This window comes from Papaver somniferum, unplaced genomic scaffold (assembly GCF_003573695.1).
Source record: "Papaver somniferum cultivar HN1 unplaced genomic scaffold, ASM357369v1 unplaced-scaffold_99, whole genome shotgun sequence".
Lineage (NCBI taxonomy): Eukaryota > Viridiplantae > Streptophyta > Magnoliopsida > Ranunculales > Papaveraceae > Papaver > Papaver somniferum.
Window position 1 is genome coordinate 2,742,304 of NW_020653081.1, and position 6,438 is coordinate 2,748,741.

General features: G+C 36.6%; 1 pseudogene; it reads left to right on the forward strand.

Moving 5' to 3' along the window:
• The first annotated feature begins 1,250 nt into the window (after positions 1 to 1,250).
• LOC113346303 lies at positions 1,251 to 4,761 on the forward strand (annotated as a pseudogene).
• The last annotated feature ends 1,677 nt before the right edge of the window (positions 4,762 to 6,438 follow it).

A 6,438-nucleotide genomic window follows, 5' to 3' on the forward strand; every position in this document is an offset into this window, starting at 1 on the left:
TACCAATATCAACTCTTAAAGCAGCAATAAATAAATCCACAAGATATTGAGTAGGAAGATCATGCACAAAATTAAGTAATTTTTCAAACTCAGAAATTAGTTCTCTAACCATACCTGATTGAGACAACTTGGTCAAAGCAATATGAGGATTAATGAACTTATGATATGCAAATCTGTTACGAAGTAAAGAACAAAATTCTTCCCAAGTTGGAGTAGGAAGAGACTTCTTAATCCAACAATACCAAGAATTGGCATCACCCTTAAGATGAGAACCAGCTACTGGGATTTTAAAAGCTGGAGTTATCCCATGTAAGCTGAAATATTGGTTAGCTTGAAAAATTCAACCTTCAGGATCGACTCCTAGAAACGTTGGAAATTTGAGGTTGATGGAACATGTACGGATAGTCGAAGTAGTTTCAGCACCACCATTACCATTACTATTGCCATTATTATTATGCTGGTGATTGTCGTGTCTTCCCGTACCGAGAGCATCAGTAATAGCTTCTTTCATAGCAGTTGCCAAAGCTGTTGACAAGGATGTTGTCAAAGCTGTTGTTAAAGATGTTGTCAACGTTGTTGTTAATGCAGACATGTATTCTTTACGATTAGCTCTGGCAACTCCTTCCTGAACCTCAACTTTCTCAATATCTTCTAAATGATGTTTAGTTAGACCGTCGACTAATTCTTTGATTTCGTCTTTTAAACCTTTAACCTCATCCGTTAACTCAACAATCATCATGATAGAAAATTTTTTTTGCTGAAAATTGTGAATAGAACAAACCTGCTCTGTACCAGATGTTAGGGTTTTAAACCAAAACAACTGTAAAAGAACACAAACTAGATAGAACCCTAGGATAAAATCCTTTTTATTGGGGATTAGCCACCTCTGCTGTGAAGAATAGATAAATAAATAACTGAGTTTGTATTGATTGATTGAATGATTAAACTCTGTTACAAACTATGAATATATATAGAGAACATAACTCGAGTCTTAAGCTAATAACAAATTAGGAAAGATATACTAATTCCTAAAATAACTAATCGGTGTTGGTGTCCCAACACATCCATTCTACCACTGATTTGTTTTGGCATTTGAAAAACAACCATGCAATGGCTAGCTAGAGTACCTAAAAAGGCTAAAACAGATTGGTTCAAAATTGTCTTACCTGACTGGTTTATGGAATTTAGACTTCCTGGCCGCGAGTTTCAGAAAATTTATCAATAAGATGAGCAAAACACTCCACTTTCCTTCTTTGGAGCATAAGGGGCACTGCCCCTCCAATAGTTTTCCGTCCCCTAAATCAGCTGTCGACACAAAATCCAGAAGGGTCATTAGGAAAAGAAAGGAAGTAAACAAGCTAGCAGCGGATTGTCGCGGTCTGTGAGCTACATAGCAACTGACTTGCTAATTTGGATGTATTCCCTTAGAACTCTACCAGCAACAGCAACAGCAATCATGAAGACAGCGCAAAAACCCAAAGTCGGTGATGCTACCGAATCCAAACTCAAAACGACAACAACATCATCAAAACAGCCTAAAAACATCTCTACATTTTTCAAGCAAACCAAGAGAAATCTCAGTACCAATACTTCAAAAATCAGCATTTCAAAAACCAGTAATAATCTCATAAAATCAGAAACCCTAATACTTCCCCCAAAAGACGAAGAAGACCTAAAATGGGAACCCCTTTTGAATATGGGTAAATCAGAACTCTTTCTGCCTCTCACTTTCCCAACTGGGCAAACCTTCAGATGGAAACAAACAGGTCTTCTTAGGTACACAGGTGTTATTGATTCTCACCTCATTTCTCTCAGACAGCAGCTAGCGGATGATGGCAATGACGACGGAAATGGAGTTTTCTACTTCGTTCATTCAAATGGCGATAAGGATGATGCAAAGGCAGCTCAAATGCTGGGATTTCACTTAAGGAAATGTGGGAAACTTTCTCTGCTTCTGATCCTAAGTTTGCTGAATTAGCGTTGCATTTAGTCGGTGCTCGAGTTCTTAGACAAGACCCTTTTGAGTGTCTCATTCAATTCTTATGTTCTTCAAATAATAATATTGGTAGAATAACAAAAATGGTGGATTTTGTTTCATCTTTAGGTAAGTATTTAGGTACTGTTGAAGGGTTTAAGTTTTACGAATTTCCGTCGCCGGAGCGATTGTCATCGGTCTCGGAGGATGAGTTTCGAGTTGCGGGGTTTGGATACAGGTTAGCACGCTGTTCCTGTCCTTGTTTGTTAGCTTACTGTATTAACATCATGGCATTTGCATATTTGGAAGTTTCTGTATCTAACTACTTGATAAACGTTTATTTTCTAGTGTTTTGTGTGTTAAACTGATTTGATTTGGAAAGCTACATTTCTTTCATAGTCATGCTTCTTTGCTGTTTAAGCTTCTGCTTCACAAAACTCTTTAGATTTAAATTCTTGACCTGATTACCTTGAAAGTGCTTAGAGCATTTACTTGCTCAGTGTTCAAATAGCCTATCCTTCGCACTTCAACTTTGGCAGTTGCACTGAGTTGAGAGCAGGAATACTTCTAGGGATTGAGGTAAAGGAATTTGTTTTCTCATGTTCTTTGGCCATAAGGAAATGCAGTAGCATATGAGACTAAATACACCCTTGTGAGTAAGCTCCTTTATTATATTCAGCTACTGCAAATGCTGTGTTTCTATATGTTCTTTCATTCGAGCTAAAGAAGACAAGTAGTCCAAAAATATCACTCTTTAGTATGTGCAGCTGTTTTCATTTTTTTTGGCACACGCAGAACACGTCGTTCTGATGAAACCAATTGATTAGGAGTCCTGATTGTGAAAATTTGGAGTGTTCTGAAAGAGGTAATAATATGTTCTTTCAGTATAGCTACCTCTAGATGTTTAGCTTCATTTTTTGCACACGCATGGACAAGTTGTTCTGATAAAACCAAACAATAGGAATCCTGATTGTAAGAACTTGGAGGGTTATGGAAAAGGTACTGAAATTAGCAAACCTGTATCAAATGGGTTTGAACTGGCTAAATTGTGGAACTAATTATTCTGGGTTTTGATTAATCACTAGATCAATGTTTCTAAAAAACACTTATAGTTTCAAGTTGTGTTGCTGGACTTCCTTAAGCTTATATTTCGCAAAGACATAATGATTCAAAAAGCATCTGTTAGTCAACTATGATGAGACAGTGCCAGTACATATGATTGAGCATCCCTGTGCCAGTGAAAGAGAAATCACTGAATTGAGTTGTTCCTTTTGAATCTAACAAGAAGTATAAAGTAAAGAGTTCAAGACAGAACTTATTTTAGCATCGCGGAACGGAAAAGGAAAGAAAATTTTAACAGTACCCTTTTGGCAAGGAAAATCAGTAATTTCGAAAAATGTAAATTTGTATCAGCACTTCTCACATCTGTGTTTTGACCTGTATCCTTAATGCTGTAGTATTATGTAAGAGTTTATTATATATAATGTATCCTGGATCTTTGTCTTCTACTGAGGTGTGTTACTCTTAGCTGTTTCTACCAGTTAATGATTTCATCTTGGCTTACTTGAGCAGGGCAAAGTACATAGTTAATACGATGAGTGCTTTGCAGTCGAAGCCTAGTGTGCGAAGTGGCTTATTTCTCTTCGTGAATTGGGTCTTCATGAGGCTGTTGAAGCACTCTGTACTTTACCTGGAGTAGGTCCCAAGGTAGCAGCTTGCATTGCTCTCTTCTCTCTAGATCAACATCATGCCATTCCTGTTGATACACATGTGTGGCAGGTGCACCTTTTTTCTCTTCCCTTGTCTATATGTTCTGATTATGTGAATTTGAAATTCTTCTTTCATATTAACCAAGGAGTGTAGATTTAACTTAAGTTCTCAATTACTGAGAAACCTAAATTACCTAATAAACTTAAACAATATAAATTCATGCAAGGATATCATCTTGGCATTTTCTTGATTTTGTATCTCCAGCTGAGGGGGATTTAGAAATGATATAGGTTTTAGAAGGTGTAGAATCTCATTTCGGTCAGATATTATGATCGAGGCATCCAAAGTATATCCGTATGACCTTGGCAATACATGGGCATGTACCACTACAGAACTGAGGCGTTATGAGTTTGTTGCTGAAAGTTGGAAATTAACATTCCAATTCATGTCTTTAGAAGCTCTTTTAAAGATCCAAAATCGAAATGTCTGCTTTGTACTCTCATATGTACTCTATCATTTAGCTGCAAATATTATTCAGCTCTCTAACTATGTCTGATCAGTTCATAACTTCTTATAGTTTATGGTTATCAAGTTCTGACATGTGAGTGTGTTTGCTTTGGGGTTGATTAAAGATTGCAACTCGATACCTCATACCAGAGCTTGCAGGGGCACGTCTGACACCAAAACTTTGTAATCGTGTGGCTGAGGCGTTTGTGAACAAATATGGAAAGTATGCTGGTTGGGCACAAACTCTACTTTTTATTGCTGAATTACCGTCTCAGAAGGCCCTCCTAGCTACAGATGTTGGGACTGTTAGAGTGATCAAACCTGCTTTAACAGTAGCACAGGACCGGGTCAACCTCTAAGCAAACTAGGTAATTGCCCAGGGCCTTGTATTGTTGGAGAGCCTACATCTAGCATATTTATTTATGTTTTTATTAGCTTACTCTTGGGGGATATAATTTTATATCCTTGTAAATTAATTTTATCTTCTTATTTTTGTAAGTCAATATTGCTTTGGTAGACAAACTGAGTCAAATTGTATATTTTTTTTTTTTTGGTATCCTACTCCTGTAATATCCTCCCTAGTTTGAGGCCTACCACTACAAGACAAAAAAAGATATTTTGAAGTAAAATGGAAAATTCCTTATCCAACTATTTTATTTAATGGCTAAATTATCCCGTATTGATTAGTGTTGATTTGGGTGATTAATTGATGTTTAATCCCGTTAACCTAGAAATCAACTAATCTTAAATTATCATCAAAACATGTAAATAAATTGATTTTATTTCCGAAAAAACTTAACCCAAAACCGGTTAATGTTTATGTATCCGTAGAACGCCTTGTATTCCTTGCAGTGAATGATCTTTCCTTCCCATTACGAATCGTTCCAAATGCAATTAAATGAAATACATATTAGTATGCAAACATTAAATGATGCCATAGGTACAAAAATATCAAATTACTCACTTTGTCACTAGAGGGAGCTTGTGGATGATGGTCATACACCATTTTTATAACTTTAACATACATACTCTCGCATCGTACTTTCTATGTATGCGAATCGAAACACTAAGTCTCTCCATCTACGGTTTTTTGGATTCGTGGTGCACTCATAATAGAACTCTTTCGGTCTCTTCCAAAACATGGAATATAATTCATTGGGACATCTGTGGAAGGAGGGTGAACGATTTCACGAGCTGCATATCTTCTTCCGAGTCCCTTTCCATTTTCCAAGCTTCATTTGATTAGTGGATGATGTAGGAGTGGCTTAAATAGGTTGTCCTTATATAGATAAAGACTCAATGGCTATTTTTCCGAAATCAATTTATACAATCGGTTTTAGAATTGTCCACATAGACCGATTTTGGCCTTGCAAAATCATATAAAATATGCCTTGCCACAGTCGGTTTATAATATTCCACATGTAATCTGATTCTTGTCAAAGAAAGATACAGGAAAAGTGCCACTTTTTCTTACAAGAATTGGATTACATGTTTCACCAAATAGATCGATTCTGTAGGTTGTCAAAATTCTGTTTTGTTTTTTGTTTTTCAGAATCGGTCTTTAACTATATCTAAATTCCCAGAATCGGTGTATGTGCTTGTAAAAACCGATTCTGAAATTGTAACCCTGGAGAAAACGTGGAATAGGTTTTTATGTAGGTAAAGGTAAACTGATGTCTTGGTAGAGTGTTGGATGGTGATGTTGTCTTTGTGGAGCGTTGGATGGTGTCAAAGCGTTGAGCATGTTCCAACAATGATAGGTAAAGATGTTTTTTTACCGTGTGAGTGTTGTATAAATACTTTTTCGTCTTTTAGTGATTGCCATTGTCTTTGTTTCTCTTTATATCTTCACATGAGACATTTTAATCCTTCTAAAATAGCCGGGTAGTCGTGCTAGATGTGCTTTATCTGCGTTCATGGTTAGAATCCGCGAGTCTTCTATCTTTTGGTGTTTTTTATCGTTTCTTGCTTCTTTTCTATTTTCCTTTCAGAGGATCATTGAAAATATGTTACTGTAGTTAGTGATGCTTTTGGAAGGAAGTTTACGATAGGGTTCTTGCTACATTAGCTTTTGTTCATTATAAATCTCTTGTTGATGTTATTGCTTCTCAATCTCTTCGTTGTGACTCTTGATGTGTCGTATGTGGTTTCTCATATCCTTCAGAGAAGCTTGGTGATTGCCTTGTGTGTTTTTTTCCCAGCCCCATGTCTTCCGTTGGCTTTTCAGAGGTATTAGTTTTTTACCA